This window comes from Nipponia nippon, unplaced genomic scaffold, assembly GCF_047370975.1.
Source record: "Nipponia nippon isolate SJK-2023a ecotype South Korea unplaced genomic scaffold, ASM4737097v1 scaffold_4, whole genome shotgun sequence".
NCBI classification, from domain to species: Eukaryota; Metazoa; Chordata; class Aves; order Pelecaniformes; family Threskiornithidae; genus Nipponia; species Nipponia nippon.
In genome coordinates, this window is record NW_028262358.1 from 45,580,298 (window position 1) to 45,601,349 (window position 21,052).

The window sequence follows — 21,052 nt, forward strand, 5'->3', positions numbered from 1 at the left end:
TAACACTCATTGACTGGCATCTGAAGACTGGAGGGAGGCAAATGTGACTGTAATCACATGTAAAAGGGATGGGGACTGGGGAGGAATCTAGGAACTGACAAGTCTGACATCTGTGCCAGGCAAATTAGCTCAGACTGTGGACGGGATAGAGTTAGTGGACACCTGGACAAAAACAAGCAAGTGATGAAGAGTCAGCCTGGCTTCTGAGAGGGAAGTTCTGCCTAACAAACCTCTAGGGGCATTTTGGTGAGGTCAACTAATATGTGATGCTGGTGACACAGTCTCCTTGGTTTTCCAGCAGTCTTGTCATGAAGGTTTTTATGGAAACTGAGTAACCAGGAGACAAGAGGTCAGGTCCTAATCCACACAAGTAATTGGCTAAATGATAGAAAAGTGCAGGCAGAAGAAAATGGTCATTTTCCTCAGTGGAGGGAAGTCACCAAGGGAGTTGTGCAGGTCTCTTGTCTATACTAGCAATCTGTGCCACATCTGGGTTGTTCGACATGTTCATAAATGATCTGGAGAGGGAAGGGAGATGTGAGTTTAATGTTTGTTGGTGATACAGAGTTATTCAAGGTATTGAAATGAAGGAAGACTGTTAGGAATTGCAAGAGGACCTAATGAGACTGACTAGCAATAAAAAAGCAAATCAAATTCTTGTAGATAAATGATCTAGATCACGAATGAAACTGTTTACATCGCTGTGTGAAGTGGTGCAAGGCGGGGAGAACCCCCATTTTGTGTGTCTGGTGGTGGGCTCTGAGCAGATAGGTCCATGAAAAGAGCAGCTCCATCCACAGCAGCAATCAAAAGCTGATTAAATATTGAGAATTATTGGGAAAGGAAGAAAGCATGAAATGGGAAACGCAATGCTGCTGCCAAGGTCACGGTTCCCACTCACCCCTGTGCAGCTCTGGGCCCCTCTCTGCCAGCAGCTTCAGAGAAAGGTAACAAGCACAACCAAAGGTATTCATACAAGGAATGACTGAGTTGGTTAGGACTATTAAGCCTGGAAAGATGGCATTTAAAAGGATGTAACAGAGATTTAGGAAGTAGTGAGTGTCATGGGAGAGATGGTTAGGAATCAACAACTTGTCTTTCCTGCTGCAGGTCCTAGGGCCATGCAGCCACTGTTGAGTGGAGGCAGTGAGACAAAGGCAACATAGCCGATCACTTCTCTTTGTCTACTGCTAATTCACATGCAAATATATTGGCTGTCAAGACTCAGTTGTTCAAGAGAACTCTGACACATTTTACCCATCTGGGTTAAAATACAGCTGTAGGCTCTAGCTTTGGGCTTGCCTGTGGCAGCAGGGCAGAGCTCGCAGGGCTGCCCTAGCTCCATCTTGTCTGGAAAATGGAAACAGGAGTGCTTTTTATTAACAGCCTGCTGAAATGACTGCCCAGTGGCAAATGAAGGACCAGACTCACAAGCGAGCTGCTCAGACACTATTAGCTCCTGTCATAGTGGTGCCAAAAGAAAAAAAGGAAGGAGGGAATGTGTTTTTCCACGCCAATTGAACAATCTCCAACAACGATTAAAATGTCTTAATCATTTAATTATTGCAGTCTTTTTACCACAGAGCAGAATTAAGTACAGTTTGCAAGGCAAAGCTTTATTTTTTCTCTTCACCAGTTTGAATTTCACAAGTGGAAAATAACTCCAGGTCTTCTTAGTGTTGAATGCTGAACAGGTGATTTTACTGTAGTGATTTTACTCTTAAATAACAGGTATGCCATCCACTTTGAGTGGATTCTAATGTAGTTTTCCTACTTCTGAGGGAAGACAGTCATACAGATTTTGGCAACTTGCCCGTATAACCTAGTTGAGCAAAAGTGAGAGGTACATCCCAGCTGCCTGATCTGCAGGTCTGTTTATTGTGGTGACTGCTGAGCTTGCACATGGTCCTGGAATGACAACCCTCCTAGTCAGAGCAGGAGCATATATCTGATGAATGGAGGGCTACATCTTCTGGACCCTCATGCCCACACGCATTGTCCATGAAGAGCAGCTGAACTCTGCAAGTGGCAGAGGATCAGCTGAACTGCACACATAGCATGGCTCACGTCGCCAAGGGGAGGCGGCAGCTTGGGCTGGCGATGTAGCAGCTCAACTGCTAGCAGCAGCCTCCCACTGAGGCTGCCAGCAACACTCCAGTGCTTGTGTCTGTATGTACCCCCTCTCTGCTGACTTTAGGGGGGGGGAGCAGCTCTGTGCCTTCCTCGCGGCTGCTGAAGCCCCGCTGACTGCTGTCCTCCGAAGGATGCTCGTGCCAGAACTGCCACTTGCCTGGGTGTTCAATGGATTTGCTTTTTGTTCTTTCTTTTTTTTTTTCCCCATGCATAAATCTTGTCAGCTTCAACCTAATTGCATCCTTTTCCGACAGACTGTCTCAGGAGCAATGCAAATGAGCTTTGAAATGTGGAGATCTGGTTTATATTTGTCAGTTAATTGCCTGAGTGGCACAGACATCTAGAGCTGGCATCTGCCTCCTTGTGTTCAGATCCACCTTTGATTTCAGACCCGATGCTTCTTGTAGAAGATGAGCTCCTGATGGAGGAGGAGGATGCGCTTTTCAGGCAATATCTTGCTCTAGGTGACAGTGACCTAAATTCCTTGGACTGGGTCCCTTTTACACTGCAAGCACTGATCACAGCGGTTGTGCCCCCATGCAAGGCAGCGTGGATCTGTTCACTTCTAGTTGAGCTGGACCAGTCTTCACTCAGTGAAGCCCCAGCCTCCCCATCCATTTTTCTTTGTCCATGTTGCCGTGACTGTATGCTTCCACGGTGCACATGCGATCTGACTCGAAGCTCCCTGAGATTTGACTCTGGAGTGCTTACGGACATGAACAGGGCAGTCAGAAGAAGTACCTTCCCTAGTAAGTTGTCTTACTCTGCATGCAGATGCTGGAAATAACAGGACCTTTGGTTCTTTTTGACTTCTTTAGTTTAAAAAATTCCCTAACACTTAAAGATTAGGTCCTGAAATTCAGCCTACATTTCTCTTGCACTTCATTTCGTTCCCTTGTCCAAATTTCTTCATTCAAATCCATGTCAGCTTTACCCAAACTCCAGGCAGCACACAGATGAAGTTAGTCAAGTACAGAGCTGGCTTTCATACCAAATGTCTGAAGTCGACCCTGTTTTCTTTCCCACACGCTTCTATCTTTTTTTGCTCTCTCTCTCTTTCTTTTTAAACAACAAGATGACAATCAGATAAACAGCAACACACGTATTTTAATGTTTCTGAGAAACTCTGATGAAGACCATCACAATTAATATCAGCCTATTGGGCTGTGTAAGATCTGGCTTCCCTTCAGATAAGCCTTCCTGCTCCTGCTGCCTCTCTGCCAGGGACTCCTACAGCAGCAGATCAAATTAACTGTCTGGGTACCCTGCAAAATGCAGTACTACAAGCAATACATGCTTGCAACTCCATAACAGCCCTAGTCCTAGCTCTGACATTTGCTAGCTCATCCCAATGCAGAACACAGCAAAGACACGTTGGAAAGGTTTGATGTCTTCCACTGACACAAATGTCATGGTATCTCCATGCTGTGTGACAGGTACATTAGAAATGCATAGATCAGTTTATCTGTGCTATGGTAGGAATCTGGGGTGGGTGACTTCAAGGCTGGAAGCATTTGCCAGTACAGGTCTGCACAGCATAAACTCACTGCGCTGTTCACTGGCTCTCTGGTTAAATTACCCGAATGTCGAAGGAACTGTGGAGATGTATTGATGCAATGCAGCTCTGAGGCTTTGTCCCAGGTGGTTCATCATCTTTCCCATGGAGGCAACAGGCAAGGGTTGTTAGGACAGAGCAGAAAGATCTGGCAGTCAAATGCATGTACATGTGTAGGATCAAGAGCTTAAATCTCCATGAAACCTGGAGAAGGGATAAAACTGGCATCTTCCATCTGTTGCTAGGGAGCTGGGACCATCAGGCAGGAATCATAGCAGTCTGTGCAAGGAGAAGGCACTGGAAGTGATGTGCTTTCATGAAGAATTTGCTTTTCCTTAAAAAACCCATTGAGGACTATTAAATGCAAAGACAAGTCTTATCTGGGGAAACTGAACCACAAAGGCACAGGGAGGAGGGGAGAGCATATTCAGGGGAAGTATCATCACGTTTGCCCTGTTCTCATACTCTTTCTGGCCTCCTGGTTGATCACATAAGTCCTTATTCTTGTTTTGCAGGTGGGGAAATGTAGCCAGCTAGTGTTAAGGCTGAAAACCACCCTGCAGCTGGATTTGGAGCTGCATGGGTCAGCTACCTGTGGGGAACAGCTTGCACTTTCACATGGAAGAAACAGAGTGCATTACTAACTCCTGTGCTGTGGGCTGGGTTAAACCCACCACTGGTAGTGGTATCTGCTCGCTTCTCCCAGGAGTGGTAGGCTGATCTCTGCTCTTGGCAGGCAGCTCTGTCTAATGCCTCGGTCTGTTTATCTCTATCTCTGTCAAGACAAACTTATCCCAGCTGTATCTTCACCAGAGTGAGCTGAATAACACCAGGGATGAATTTGGGTCTTGCAAATTTTCACACTGTTGCCTTTGGCAGCACTGCAACATGCAAACAAGGGTGAGATTCAGTATTGGTAGTTCTTCATACTTTGTTTCTTGTAGCAGATAAATATGTGTTGTGGAGGTCTTTATTCTCCCTATATCCAAGCTCACATTTTTGCATAGCATGTAATTAACTAAATGTCCTGATTAATCAGAAAGGGGAATTTTTAAAATTGGCCTTCTGATTCTGCACTTCTACTGCTTATTAACAAACCAATACATACTGCCCCAGGGTATTTCCCATAGTATAACAACCAGATGAGTTATTTTGCTTCAGGCCGTTAACCTGAGCTGATTGCTAAAACCTGGAAAAGGCTTATACACTTTAGCCCTTTAATGATGTCAAAAAGTTGCACTGAATGTCTTTCTCATATTCCCCCGATCGCTTTTCCAGAAGTACAAGGTTGATCAGCTTCTCTTGATAAGGAAACAATTTTTAAACATTTATTCCTATATATCTGAAATATTCACTAATGCTGTGGTCTCCATTTTGGTGCCTAAATGGAGACTTTCAAGGGCTCATTTCCGTTGAAGCTGAACATTTGCAGTGCTCAATATTGAGTTGCAGCATCCCATTTTGCATCCTGCTTCTGTCCATGCTAAGTGCCTAATTTGGGGCTGGAGATTACGCCCTGGGAATAGACATTGAAACGTCAGCATTGCGGTGCTGGGGATGGTGACATCTAAGGTCCTCTTTGGACCAGTTCCCAGGAAACTACCCACATAAATTTATGTTGGTCTGCCTTGTAACATGAAACAACATCTACTCCCTTTGCAGTTCCTGCTACATTGCTGTGTTGTGCTAGTTACCACAAGCACGTTAGAAAAAATATCCAAGTGTGCCTATGACTCTAATAATCACCATGTCAGTTTTATTTGTTGCACGGAGGAGAGGCTATAATAAACATAAAACAAAGAAATGAGGAAATTTTCATTACAGAGTGCTTTTACTAGTATCTTGTACTAATAAACACAGTTGTCCATTTGGAAAGATGCCTTCAATATGTTGATTTATTAGATATTAGCAGTACTGTGAACGCCAGCTTCTCTGCTTTTATAAGACAAGCAGCGGAAAGAGGGCTGCCTCACAGGAGAGCTATGTAAAATTAGCTTGACTTTTTTTGTAAACACTGTTTTATGCCCATCAACTGGGAGATTATTTTGAGCAATCGAGAGAGCTCGTTGTCTCAGCCTTCCTGGTTGCTTCCACCAGGACAAATCCTGGTCCTGCTTGAACCCGTGGGAACCTTCTGGGTGACTTCAGTAGCACCAGAGCATGGCCAAAAGCCTTCAGGGGATTACTTGCAATGGGTCACTGGCGACCTCATGGTCAGTGTGGACAAAACCTGTCTGTAAATCCAGGCTTGCTGCAGCAGTGCCCAGGCAAGCTCCAGGGAAGGTCCACAGCCTGCTCCCATCCTGGGGTCGGCGGGAAAGTGCAGCCAGGCAAAACCCAGCCAGCTGCAGTTGTGTTCTCCATATGATAACACTTGAACCCAAGGGCTTGCTCACCAGCATGTGGAAAATCTGAACGTTTTCAATTTTACTGATTGGTTTTTAAATCTAATCAGATTTTACTCTTGAAATGAGATAATGAGGCAGCTCTGGCAACTGCTCCCTGGCTACATGATTGCCAGGGTGTGAGGAACAGGGCAGGACTGCTTGCTGAGTGCTGCTGTGCACCGTTTAGTGCCTGTCCCCTTTGTCGGGCAGCTCGGAGACCCCTTTTCCTTGAAGACGGAGACCTTGCTTCAGTTACGGCATTGTTCAAAGCTCCCTCTTCCTCACAGCTCTTGGCCAGCTTCCTTGGGCTGCTTTCTATGTACTTTTGTACCTCTTTGCTTCAGAGGATGTGAGAACATCTGTGTATGCTGGTGTTGTGGGGTGTAAGAAGCAGCATCCCAGGAAATGCAATTGCCCAGTGAGGACAGAGACTGGTCAAGTTGATGCTCTCAAGCTGAGGTAGCTCATATCAGGAAGGATCATGCATTTTGGGGTTTTCTTGTAATTCTACTATAATTCTGAGGAAAATTGCTGGTTTTCCATAAGATCTAGCTCTAGATGTTACGTCATCACTTTATTGTGTTCGTAGTCATAGTTCACAGTTGCAGAGAAAAGCAAAGATACAGTGTCTCTTGGAACCTCAGAAGCCACTTGATAAGGAAGAAATGTGATAAAGATGGTTGCACGAACAAACACATGGACAAGCGTGTGTTTGGGAGATCCTTGTTCTCCTTGTGGAGGATTGTGTTAATTTACACTGACCTGTGGGCTTGGACACAGAGTGCGCACGGGGGCTTGTTCTGCAGCTGCGGCAGAGCCGCTCCAGGCATCTGTTTGGTGATGCCTCTAATTGGGCTGCTCTGACGATGCCGTCACAGCTCCATGCTGAGACCGCGTTAGCAAGCATTAGCGCCGCGGGCGGGAGGCCCAGCTGGATGCAGAGTGCTCCATCTCTCGTATTGACCCGTCAAGTCTCCCTTACAAAGCAGAAATAAGCAGCATTATTTCCTGTCCCTGTGACTTGTTTTTACCTGGAATCAGAGATTCAGCTTAGTGGGCTGGCCAGGTCTGTTTAAGCCATTAGCCACTGTGTGCTATGCACGTGGAAGAGCAGACCAGGGTTGGGGCCTATGGTTATAGCCCCCCCCCAAACCTTTTTTAATTGTCCTAAATTGCTATTCAAAAAACCTAAAGACATGGAGGGAGCCACAGGTCTCCCTCCACAATGATACCTGACCTCAATTTTTCCGTCTGAAGCTTGTATAACAATTCCAACACCACAGACTCACTCTCCCATCCCACCACACAAGGATCACTTCACCATGCCCAGACCCCACAGGTGAGTCTGCTCCTGAACACCACCAGCCAAGGGGAGACCGACGTTTCTGTTCATTGCCTGCTCCACTGAAGTACCTGTTCCTACAGTAATAGAGCTCTTCATAATCCTTTGCCTAAATTGTATTTTTGCAGCTGGATTTCATTATGCTTAATTCTTCTCTCCTTGACAAATATTAATTGATGCAAGTTCTCCTTCCACGATCCCTAATACCCAGTGGCAGACAAAAAAATCACGACCTTCCTAAGTTATTTTCATATTCAGATATTTTTACTATTTATTTCTTCTACCGTGAGAAATTTGCAGGAAGATAACAAGGGCAACTTTAAACATTTGCAATACTTTTTTCTAATTGTATTTTTTAAGTGTGATAATTTAAGTGTGAATGAAGCGCTTGTGCCCAGAGAGGAATGAAAATCCTGAGGATCCAACGGAGCATCCATATTGCGGCAGTGCCAGTCTGCAAAGATCGGGGCCTCGGCTGCTGCAGTGATATGGGGATATTGGGAAGAGGGGCTCTGGAAACAGTAGTTCCTTGCTTTGCAAGAGCAAGGGGGACAGTGTGAAATTTAGGTGCCAGAATACAGCCCGCTGGCTGTTTCGGAGCTGCTCCCTTTGAACTGCTCTGCCGTTCCCCTGCAGGCTGTGATGTTAGCTGTGTGCTGACTCCTGGTTTTGTAACACAAAACTGCTCCACCCTAGGCCTTGCTTCTGCTAATCTCACAATTAATTTCAATAATCAGAGTTAACCCTGGTTTTAACTTTATTACAGCCTGAAGGACTTCTGAGATAGGAAGTATGGAGTAGTGGGTGGGGATGTTTAAAGACATGTTTAAATATAGTTGTTCATACCTGGGCAATCCCAGAAAAACATATAGCAGGTGATAACCTTGGATGCCAAACATTCTGCTCCGCTGATGAAAGCACCCGGTACCTCTGAGTGCCACACGCGCTCCTCTCCTCCCCTGACAACTGATCTGCAGAGAAATCAGGGAAGGAAGGAGCACAGTCCTATCCTCAGCCATTTCTTTAAGCTGTGGTTATTGCTTATATTGCCATTATATTTATATGCATTACATGGCAGGTGACATTTCTGTTTGATAGTGTCACTAAAGAAAGGGACAGGAGAAAACAGGAACGCTGCATGATATATTTATATTACATGTCTCAAAGCTGTGCATGATATCACGCACCCCAAACTCCCCCGCAGCGTGAGAGGCAATGTGGCCTACAGGAGATGCTGGTCAGAGGTGCCAGGGTGGGTGACGGGATGCCTGGGTTCAGCTCCCAAGCCTGTCATTTTATGGCAGGTAACTTGTGGCAAATTACATTAGCATCTTTCTTACTATGCCAGCAAAGAAAGAACTAAACGACAAGATACCACATTTTGTAGAGATCCAGCAGCAAGAGAAAACATTGTGTAAGGGCTCAACATTATCACTGAATAAGGAATTCAACATAGTGTATTTAAGTTCATACACTTACGTATTCAGGTATACAACTTTTTTTAACATCAATTACAAGCAGGAGTGTAAAGTGCATCTCCCTTGGGATGCTTGTCTGTGCATCACTAATGATACCTCTGCCGTAAGGGGCAATCACATAAAATGTTCAAGTAAGAGAAAGATTTAAAAAAATCAGGCTATGAGATACGAGAAGTTACTTCAAATAAACCACCCAAGTACATCTGCTTCCCTCCAAATGTTATCTTAAACTTTAGTGCTGTGTTTTCTGGCAGAGAAATTAAACCTCAGGCAGACTTTGAACGCCCAGATATTATTTTCTTTTTGTTTGCTGATCGTGACCTTTTCTTATGGCAGCCTCAAGGAGTTTGAGGAGCTAGATTTTCCTCCGTTACACCGAAGTAACTCTGTTGACTGCCGCAAGGTGACTGCTGCCTTATCTGCTACCTTACCTGCTTGCACGGATGTAGCAGGCTGCCCAAGTGGTCTGTCTGCCACTTCCAGTAAGAGGGTTGTGGACACAGTGTTCCCAGCCCCGCAATGCACCGTCACGCAAACAGCTGGAACAAGTCAAAACCAAGCAGGAGACAGTATTGTTACCGTATGTATTCCTTATCTTGATTTACTTTCATTGAGTAAGTTTTTAAAGGAGTTTTTAAGAACTCAAGTGCCATCAAAGATTCTAGCCACTTCCAGAAAAAACAAAGACTACAGGTAGGAAGTTATATTTTAAAACAACATGTTTCAAATGCTGTTTGTTTTCCCCACGGGCGTTCGAACATGATATATTTTTTCTTGTCATTTTTCTCCCCCACTCTGAAAGCCAGGATAAAGTACTACAGACAAAACTGAAAAGGAATAGAGTATTCAGGCAAAATCATCTGAAAGTTTTTCTGTTTTGCAGACTTCTTCCTTTAGGACTGAGAGATAATGAAGTCTTGTGCAAAAAAATTCTGCTTAGTGATTTACTGTCTGATGTGCCCTGTGTCCAACAATTAACATAACTTGAGTGCAAGTATAGAGGTACTCAGTGGACATAAGTTGAACACCTTTAGGATCTCTTACATAGGCCTAGATCTATGGATCTGACCAAGAAAATACCTGTCAAAGCAGCAGAGCACCAGGTTACACGAAAGACACTTCTACTCAAGAGAAAAGGGGCACACAACTTCAGAGCCCATAGTCAGACTTGAAAAACTGGATACATTTGTATGTCCTTCTGGTGAATAGACAATATGACTCTATTGACCTTGAAGACACATGCCAGTTTTGAAGCCATGAGGTTTCACTTTAATGACCCATTCACCCATTTCAGAGGCACCGTGCCTGACCCACCCTAGTGTTAGCGAGAGCGGGACTAGGAGAAAACCTTCATGTGGTGCTAACTTGGATGCAAGTTTCCTCTGGCATGTTGATTGTGGCTTTCTGTGTCATTAGATGCTTGTTCATGAACTCTTCTTTAATTTCCAAAGCCGATGCATATCAACTGGGGCAGCTCCAGTGCTTGACATGGGGACAGTGATACATACAAACAGTTGGCTGGAGTGACTAGGGAGGAGTTCAGACACTTCAGATCAAATCCTGTTTCCTTTGAGACAACTCTGAGTTTGGGGGGCTGATGGAGCCAGGACCTCAGCCTTCTCCTGCCCCTCACCCTTCACTCCCTCTAGGCATTACAGTGCACTGGTTACCAAAAGATTTCACTCGGGGCTACTCACTGTTCTACCTGGTAATGAGTATGCTACGGTTTAACGAGAGGTGGCTGGAGGCTGTCCTATCATTCTAGGTTAGGACTAGAATGACCAATTTGGGAAGTTACCGTTGCTGAATGAATGCATGTGCAGGGCTTTTGGGGACCTGCAGGCCATGGGGTCTCTCCTAAACTTCCTCTGACCTGTTTGACCTCGAGCAGATCCCACCAGCACTCACCCCACAGGGCCAGCACTGACACTTTGCCTACCAGAACCCAGTGCTAAAACGGCCCCAACAGGGAGGAGGCCTAATCCTGCTGCAGGTACACGCTAAGGATGCTGCAGTACAAGCCTGCAGTGTTATGGACACATTATGCAGCATTGGATGCATTATGGAAAGCCCCTATCCTTCTTCAAACAGGTGGCTTCAACCCTGCTTCCAGGTCTTCCAATAGCACTTTTCAGGGCAATACTTTTGGCCCAATAAGTAAAGCAGGGGTTTGGATGGGAGTACACACGTTGCCTGGCTGCAGGCAGTGCCACTTGCTAAGACCCCTCCGGCCCCCTCTGCACGGGCTGATGGGGGAGCTCGCCCCTGGGTGTCCCTGTGCCGGACCCTCCAAGTAAAGTCAGCAGCGCTGCCAACCGCTGTCTGCCTGCAGCTTGTGCAGTACGGTCATTTACCGTCCCATTTTTAGGTTGTTTTGAACAGGCACATAGATCAAAGCAGGACACCACCTATTTTCATTGTCTTCCTGCAAAGCTGATTTCAGTGGCAAACTACCACTGGCTTCAACATAAATATCGTTTGGTCCACTATAAATAGAAGTGGTGTCAGTTTTAGAAACAGTCAGAAATGCTTCCTTCCATCCTTTGCCAACCTTTGTCTCCTATTTTTAAGCTATTTTTCCATTCCAGTCCCTGTTTTATCTTCCCTTTAATGTCTTTGTACAAAAGCCATTAATCTCCTGTATGGAAAACTGTCAAATGCTTCTGGAAAATCAAAATATTCTGCTACCCACTAAATTGCCCTTATCTGTCATGGCAGTGGTATCTTCAAAGAATTCCTGAAGAGTAGTTAAGCATGACACGATCCTCCTGTGCCTCAGCCTATGCCGGCTTCCTCTCATCAAGCCGGGGTTTGGTCACCCTTCTCTTACCACATCCCTTGAAATGGCTCCCAAGCCTTTTCTCCAGAACAGATGTCCAACTCGCTGGCCGTATTGCTTCCCAGATTGTCTCATTAGTCTATTTTGTTTTATTTTCTTAAACAATAGTAATCTTTGCCAATTCCCAGTTCTCGCATAGCATTTCCCCCTCCTTGGACCTTTTACAAATATGACTGCTTCCCTTATTCCTGTGCACAGTCCCTTAGATACCATAGGGTGTGCGATATGGGATCGTGGTGGATTTCTGCCACTTGGTAAGTCCTGGGAGCACTTCTGGACCGAGCTTTCTCGTTTACACCTGAAGTCTGATCTCAGACCTGAGCAGGCTCTTTTCTCCAGCAGAGTTTAAAGCCTGCATCTTCCTGACATCGGTTACCTGTTCTCTTAATCATTTTGTGTAATAGCTAATGACTGTTTTTTTAAAAGACAATATGTCTTTGGAAACTAAAGCCAACTTAAATCAGCTTCCTTGAACATTGTTTCAACACTCCCACGTCCAACCAGAGGGCTGTCTGGGGGACAGGGACAGGGAGCAGTAATTTCGTCCCATCCCTGGGACAATGGGCTGCTGCAGGGAGGTGGAGACCATAAGTAATTCTGTGTCAGCCAGAGACATTTCTTTAGATAGCTCTGTCTTGCTGCAAGAGGCCATGCTGGTTTCTGGATGTCCAAGGTTGGACTGCGTTTAACTACTGCTGCATGTCAGAAAGTCCATCTGGGCGTATGGAGAGAGGAAAGGCATCAGTGGAGAACACTAACTCCGTCTGCACTCATTAAAAGTGTTTTTTTTCTAGATGATTAGCTCCAGGCTCCAAATACTGCTTGGTACGGACTAGATTCAGGTGTGATCTTCCCCTCCCACACACACATATTGCTAACATCTGTTAATATTCTTCTGGTTCAGTTTCTCAGCCCAGGAAGCGCTAACCTTGACACACATATTTAATTTCAAGTGCAGCAAGATTGTTGATGGTAAAGCACTTACTGAGCCTGCTTGGATGAATACATAAGTTAATAGCTTTCTGTTGGACTCATGTATATGCATTATGTTAATGACAGCTTTTACATGAATTCCTGTAGGGAAACAGTGCACAGTCTATATTAATATCCCATCTCCATTTGAGTCTGCAAATTCACGTATTAATTGATTAACAGCAGCCAGGAGGAATGAACAACAAGAACGCCAGGCCAATTTTGGAAGGGCTGGCCAGCACATAAAGGGCTTAATGGATCTCTGTCTGCAATGGACCCAGCCTTGACCTTACTGAAAGTAATGGTAGTGTTGTGCTTATTTCAACAGGAACTAATAGAGGCTCAATAGCTATACCTCAGCGACAGGAGATCTAAAGAATGTGAATACCACAATATCTCTGCTTCATAATTAAAAATATTGATGTCTACACCCAGAGTTGCTTGGCCAAAGCCCATTCAGAAGTATGAAGCTACCATTCACAGTAACTGATAGTCACAAACGCAAAAAAAAAAGGTGGGCTAAAAGCCAGATAGGAACTTCCCTCTTTTTAAAACTAGCCTGTACCCTCTCCACGCTCTCAGCACACTGCATTTGAGCACAAAAATCACTTCTTGACACTTAGACTTACCTGTAAGCAGTTTTAGACCTATTTTAATAGATATATATGTACATTATGTACATATATACATATTCTGCAGAGGTTCCCATGTAGGGTCATTTTGACAGCAGCGAGAACTCAGCCCATCCTCAGCGCTCCTTTCTCCCAGTGGGTTTGTGCAGTGCAATTTTCCTGGTTAAAATGAGTCAGCAGGACTCTGCAGGTATGTCCAGGGAGGCCCCAGGCTGGCCCAGACTTGCCATGTCAGAGGGGGAGAGACAGGGAGCAAGAAGACTGTGGAGCTCACGAGTGTCCTGACACTCTGTCATTGCCTTTTTTCCTACTCTCATGCCCTGCTGGAGCTCCCAGATCTCTTCAGTAATCCCTGAGGGTTGTCTTACATAGGAAGAGTCCCCTTCTGGCCTGTTAGGATGGGTTAGGACCACTTTCTCCACCAAAACGCATGGACAAAGCCTTGCATGTCAGTGAATCTGGCGTGGGGCTTCCATGGGGCTGCAGGCCACTTGCCTTGGTGTTGGTGAGGGCACCTTCCTCCACTTGAGCAAGTTAGAGCATCTTTCCTCTCCACCGGCACACGCCTGCTCGAGAGCTTGAGGGCCATCGACAGCAGGAAAAGGAGTGTCTTCTCCCACCTTTGTTCAGCGTGTCTTTAGCAACCTTTTGCTAGGGAACTAAAATGATTATGTTGAAAGGTTTTAAACTGAGTCAACCTCTCACTCCCCTGCAGTTAAAACCACTTCACGACTCAGATGCTTCTCCCAACACTGCACAAACGAGGATTGTTTTCTAGAAGAAAGGTTGTGTGTATAAGGATTGTTTTATAAATCATCTTTTTCATTACATGTCTAATAAGCATGAGTAAATCTCAGGCAGAAATGTTCTTAGAAATGTTAAAGCGGTCTGGAGACTATTACTGGGCTATTCAGGGCTTGGGACTGGGGTTTTTAATGAGATGATCTCTTTGTTTCACCTCTTCATTCCCAGCCCAAAACCATATCAGGCAGAAGATTTAAAGTATTTTCTTCTGAGGTTGGTGAGTTGTTAGCGAACACATAAGCCAACTCTTCCTTAAATACATAAATCCATCTAAGTGGTCTAGACATTTCTCCAGCTTTTTTGATTATTTCATTTACTTCTTGCTCACAAAATTTTCATTTAGTTTTGGGTAGGTTTCGTCTGGCATAGCTCTTTTAACAGATGGTTTTCAGTAAACTGTGAGCATGGGACTTGCCGGATCACACCGTGGTTAAACACTGGACTATCATTGAGGTGGGCAGGGAATAAGGTTGCTCTGCTACACAATTCCTCTTTGGCCTGGTTAAATCAGGTTAAAACAGCCTGTCTACGCTTGCAATGTCATGTGGACTAAGACAGGCTGAGGATTTAACATGCAGTAGCATTCCTGAAGGACCTCATAGTGACTGTCCTGGTGGCAGACAAAGAGCCTGTGTCTGGCACGAGCTAAGGAGGTGGCCTGAAAGCCCTCTGGCTGCTAAAAAAGAGGGACACACGTGAAGTAAATCAGGAACACTTCGAAGTTCCTCTGCTTCTTCAGTTCCTTTGGCCAATAAGTAGGATGAAAATGAGTCCTTTTTCTCCCATTCTTTGTGTCTCATCTGTATATGCTGCAAATTCTTCTGGGGCAGAGACTGGCCTCGCAAGGTGGCTTTGAACTCTGAAGACGTGTTGGTCCCTAGGGCCAGAGGAGCAGTGGGCAACTCCAAGAAGCTACTGCTTTGTTTTGATACTGCTTTCAATTTTTTTAAGGAAACGCTACACATGTTATGTACTGCTAATTGCCATATGATCTCCTCAGTGACAGGACAGACACACTCATCACACATACAGCAGTGCATAGGATTTCCAGACCTGCCTGCACCCAACTCTGGTGCAGGACACGCTGGTGCAAGCCACTAGAGATCTAACAAGAAGGCACTGACTGCAGAAAGGTGATCAGCAAACTCCCTGAGTTTACCAAGCCAATCCCTTCATGCATGTCTCCAGCATTTGAAAGGCCCAGCTAAAAGATTTCTTTCATCAATCAGTTTTCTGACACTATTTCTCTTGATTCACCTTCTCCACTGAGTCAACACAGCCGTGCCGAAAGCCTCTCCCTTTGCAGTGGCTGAGAGCTAGCTAGCTGCAAGCCAGTTCACAAGCCTCGGCTGAGTTACCAATGCAGTAGGCTGCCCAGTGACCCGTAGGCTTTTTAGGGTACGCATGGAGTATACGTGTGTGATTCCCCCGGCATCGGGACCGGGGAGGTGGGCAGTGCCTGCGCTGGGGTTGCGCAGGGACGGGAAGGGCTGTGCCCGGGGTCCCAGCAGGGTTGGTTCAGGTCAGACAGACTCATTTCACGCCATCTCTGAATTCTCCGGTTTGTTTAGGCAGAGCAAAGGAGGAAACGGAGGTTCCTTTGCCAAAGCAACCAAAAAGGGGGGGAAACAAGGAAAGGAAACCCAAAACGCTGATTAATAAACCTCCTTCCAGGCTCTGCTGCAAGGCGATATCCAGTGACAGGGAACACACACACATCTCGCCACTTCCTCTGTCTTGGAAGATGACAGGAAGGACGAGGCCACTTTGCTTTGAGGATGAGCTAAGTTAAGCCCTTAAAATGAAACAAAGACAATTTGTAGACCCTTGATAAAAGCCCTGCGTGTGGCATAGAAACTTTCCACTGCAGTCTGATGGCTTTGTCTTATCGCCTGCTGCTGACTTATCCAAACAGCTGCCTCCTACCTACTTATCTCTGTAGAGGGGTGGGGAAAATCATAGTATATAACAAAGAGCTGTGGACCACACACGCATGCACTCAGAAAGTCCTGTGTGCACAGGACTCGGAATTTTCAGGGGCAGAAAATCTCCGATTATGAAATGCAGGATTTACCTTCAGGTTGTTCCTGCTTCTGCTGCTGCTGCTGCTATCAGTTATAGCACAAATGGGTGTTTACTCTCCACTAAGATTTTACCCAAGCAAATGAATAACTCTTCACACAGCTTCTCATGGCACAGTTTTTGCTCTTCCAGCTTCCTGGGAGCAATTTGCTCCGTATTAAACTCTTCCCAGTAGAAGCACCTTTGAAATTGTGCTCCTTATTCTTCTGATGAAGTGGAGCTCACCTGAATGTTGAAACCACAGCTCTGGCTCCTTCATGCATAGAAGGAAATTAAATAATTGCCTTCACATGGAAGACCTCAAGTCTGGAAAATGGTGAATTACAGTGGCAGCTCCCAGCCATGCTGCTGTGCTGAAACGTGGATGCTTTGGGACGAAAGAGGCATCCAATGAGTTACCCACTTTGGCCCTGCTTGGAGCAAGTGCTGATCTCTTACATGAAGAGCTTGTCCAAGATCAAAGTGTGCACAGGGTGTATGAGAGGCAGGAAACCTATTTTCTATCACTGATTTGCAGGTTGCCCAGGGAGGTTGCGGAGTCTCCATCCTTGGAGATATTCAAAAGCCATTTGGACATGGTCCTGGGCAACCTGTTCTAGGTGGCTCTGCTTGAGCAGACAAGATGACTTCCAGAGGTCTCTTCCAACCTCAACCCTTCTGTCATTGATTCTGTGACACCACTGGCATTGTGGGAGCCCTTGCAAAATTTCTTTGGTGACAGTTTGTCTACTCCAGCAAATCCCCAATGCTTCAATGGCTTGCAGATTTTTTGAGGCAGCGCATAGTCCCTTTGAGTTGGCATTGCGGCTGTAGGTCATAAGGGAGTGCTGTACACAGTTATGGCAAGCTGGGGCCCACAGCGAGATAGATTAGGTGCCAGCAACAGTGGTACTGTGCCAGTGAGTGTCTCTGTTAGATGCCACTCCTGAGCCCGCTCCGACTCCATTGGACTGTTAGCAACTTGCAACTTGCTTGGCTTGATAAGAAAAATTTTCCTAATATCTAGCTGAAATATCCTCCATCTATTGCTTTTTCTCCAGCTCTTCTTGGTCCCTCCCCTCCTGACATTAAGAATTTACGTTCCCTGTCCTCTTTGTGGGACGATGTTGTCTTTCTGCCATGCATTACCTATCAAGCCCAGTCCTGTTCCTCTGCCTTCTCTGCCTTCTTTCCTAGCCTTAATCCTGGGGTCCCTTTGGCAAACAGACTTGATTCCACTGCAGAGTAAAATAGTTCCCATATTTGAGACCTCATATTTTAAAGCCACAAATCAGTTTCCAAACTCAGCCGTAAGTCTATAAACCCAGAGTGATTTCCCTTGGACCCTCAGGACTTACATGCACCAGGCGGAGGTCAGAAGGGGGGCCCGCAGGACTCACTCATCAAAGGGAAGATTTTCAAGAATGCAGATATGGTCCAGCAAGGTCCAGAGCACCCCGAGACACTGCTCTCAGTCCTGGGGGTCCAGTCCCCCAGGAGCATACACAAGGTGCATCCATCTCCATGGAAGCAGAAGTTGGCCCAGAGCATTGGTTTTGTCAGGACAGCTGTACATAGCTAAGAGATTTTCAGCTCATTATTCCCTTAAACTTCCAAATTGAATTTTGCCCAGGCCAAATAAAATTCACTGCTCAGAATCTGAGCATCGCATTATTCCTTCCTGAGCAAGGCACTTCACCGTCCTCCCTTTTTTAGCCCTTCCCTCTAAATCATCACAGTCTCATTGTCAATAAGGAGAACACTGGAGCTTTTTGGTATTTTTCCACACAGGTCAGTTGTTTGCATCAGCACAATTTGCCTTACGAGCGACACAGACCTCTACAAAGTACTGCTTAAACTTCAGTATTTATTGTGTATCTCTGCTGTTTAAAATGACTGAGATCCCATGCTTTGCTTTTGTTTCTGTTAATTTGGGAGCAGCTACAGGTTCTGTTTAATCCAAAGGCAAAAGTCATCCTAAACTCAATGAGAACATTAGACTGGATAGCCATAGCAGTTTTTTAGTAGGCAACAGGTATATTTGAAATATAAATTGTAAAGTATAACAGATAAGATACAGCTTCTACTAATTTGTACTGTGAATGGGTAAAAAACAAAGTTCAGAGGAGTCAGAGACTCATTTGGTCATCTGGAGACACAGATGCCAAATCTTGGGCTTTTTCTGAAAGAGCCATGGCTTTTTTATTGTTTTCCTCAGAAGCTGTCTGTACAGCCCTGTGGGTGCATGAGGTTCTCAGCTTTCTCGCTCCTGTGCGTTGGGAAGAAAAATGTTGCAAATATGAATCTTGAAAGTTCAAATAGAAGAGAGCAAATAAAATGGACCTGAAACCTTGTTATCTTAAAATCTCCTGATTATTGTCTCTGACCCACTTGCAATAAGCAGCCCTGCAGAGGCTTATTCAAAATCTGGACTCAAACTAATCCTCTGTAGAAGTCTGCCATCTTGGGAGGTGCAGCAGGAGACCCCGACCCCCTTCAGCTAGAAAAGCAATGGTGAACCTTACAAGGAAACCCCTTCTGGCTTCATTTCTGCATTCAGATTCAAGGGAGGAATACAGAGGATTTCTCAGCTGTCTGAAAATGAAGATGCTCTTTGAAATCTTTTGCAAACATTGCATTAAGATGTTTTTCAGAAACTTCCATGACTATAAAATGAGTTAAAAAAATGCAGGAATGTTGAAACAGATCAGCAGAATTTAATAGGTTTAAAATGAAGAGGTTTGAAACCACTCTGAAAATCTGCAAAATCTGATGAGAAATGAGGATCTTCCCAGCAGGTGTTTTAGCCGTGCTGGACAATTCTGTGAAATGGAAGTAATTCCTGACAGTGCCGTGCAAGAGGCGGTCTTCAGAAATAATGATTTTTCACTGACTGCAGTAGGACTATTTTATAAAGGCAGCCTTGCTCTATTTAAATGCTCTCATGACAACACCTTTTTCCTTAACCAAACCCAGTGTTTTCCTGATATCCGCCTTTTTAGCGAAGCTCTACAAAAGGTTTGCAATGAAACGCAAATCCTTCTGAAGCCTGCCTGGTTTCGGATTTCGTTATGAGCTCGAAACTCAACCCAGGTTCGTCCAAAAGTTCAGTAAGGGTTCGTGAACTTTCCTAGCCCAACTGGATTGATTTATGATTTTTGTGTCACAGCTACACAAATCACGTGGCTTCAGCATACATCAAAACTCGGCGAGCCTGAGCGCCGAGCCAAGCAAATCAGAACCACGGCCTCTCCCCTTCCACCCTCTCCTCTTCCCATAAAGGGTGGATTCTGACTGTACATCCCCAGAGGCTTTCTGGGCCGTCATCTAATAAAAGAATCGATCTTTAGAAAGATTTAAGGCATCTAGTTGTGCTGACCTGTCAGGAAAATGGTCCAATCTTACAGGGCCTCATCCAAAATTAAAAAAAGAACAAAGCAAGAAAACAGATGCTCAAAGTTAAGTATTTTAATTTTTATTTTGTTGACCAAAAATATAGCTGGGCTGATCTCCACACACGGCTGAGCGTATAACAGCTCCTGGTTTTAATCAGAGCCGTTGTTTAGATGACCAAGTACAAAGAGGAAGAAACCTCATACTGGTGCTCCTTGGAAAATCCTGCCCCTCAGCTGCCCACAGTGCTCCTGGCCGGCTGTGGGTGGAGGAGACAGTCTGAGGCTGCAGGCACCCAGCGGCCCTTCCTCACACCGTGACACACGGGGACACACGGCGAACTCGGGAAGTGGCAGAGGTGCAAGGGCTGTTTGGTGCCTTCCCCACCTCCCACCTTCCTGCCTCCCAGCCCTGGGTACCGAAGGGCCTGATCCAGCCAAAACATGCTGAAGGCCATGTTTGCACGGTCCCAGCTGGTGTGAAACATCTCTCCACCCCTTATGACACTCTGTGACTTGCTCAGCGTCTCAGGAGTACCTCGGCTGTGTCTGGCGGCACTGCGGTGACTGAATGCCATCGCTCCCACGCTTTGGTTGTTCACCCGTGGTTTTGGCTTTCCTGATGTGGAAGTCGGGCACAGAAACCCTATTCCACCCCAACTGCTTGGGATCTGGTAGCCACACGTGTTGTTAGGATGCAGTGACAGTCTGTCGTCCTGTCACACGACACCGAGTTACGTGAGACAGCAGTCCCCGGCAGCGCCCAGACCCAGCAGCCCTGTTGCTGTCTGTGCAGCTTTGCATCTAGGAACAGCAATGGGAGATCCCTGCAGTAACGAGGTGTAAACACAAACAGTTTGGGCTTTCTCTTAGTGGGTAGCTTGTGCCCCTCTCCCAGAGTGGCTGGGCTAATCCTGTCCTTGCGGTGGTGGGGCCCGTGCCAGTTGCAGTTGCTTGTCACATCACAGCCAGCTGGTGCAAGCCCATGTCAGGCGGGTGACAGCCAAGACAAACACGCTTCGTGAGCTCATTATGTCTTAGCTCACACTGCTGGTGAGCTATCTCCAGCTCTGTGGCTGCCTTGGGAGCCTTGAAATCAGCTCTGCTAGGCTTTCCAGTGGGGATTTTGGATTGTTTTGTTGTCTTCCCTGGAAAAAAAAATAACGCAGAAAATATTGATTCAAAAGAAAATGTTGACTTGAACTGCACTGAGGTCAGAGTGTAATAAAAGCATTGTGTGCAGGGCTCTGCTTATCTGCAAAGCTAAGGTTTGTATGCAAGTCCTGAGGGAATGAAAGGAGAGGATTTCTAGCACTGGTGCACCAGAAAATACAGCTTGTGCTCCTGCATGTAAAAGGTCTGAGCTGTGGGAGAAATCAACGTGTCCAGTGGGTACCAGGGCACCCTCCTGAGCGTTTGCTTTGTCCTCATCAGGAGCATGTCACCTTTGCCTGCCA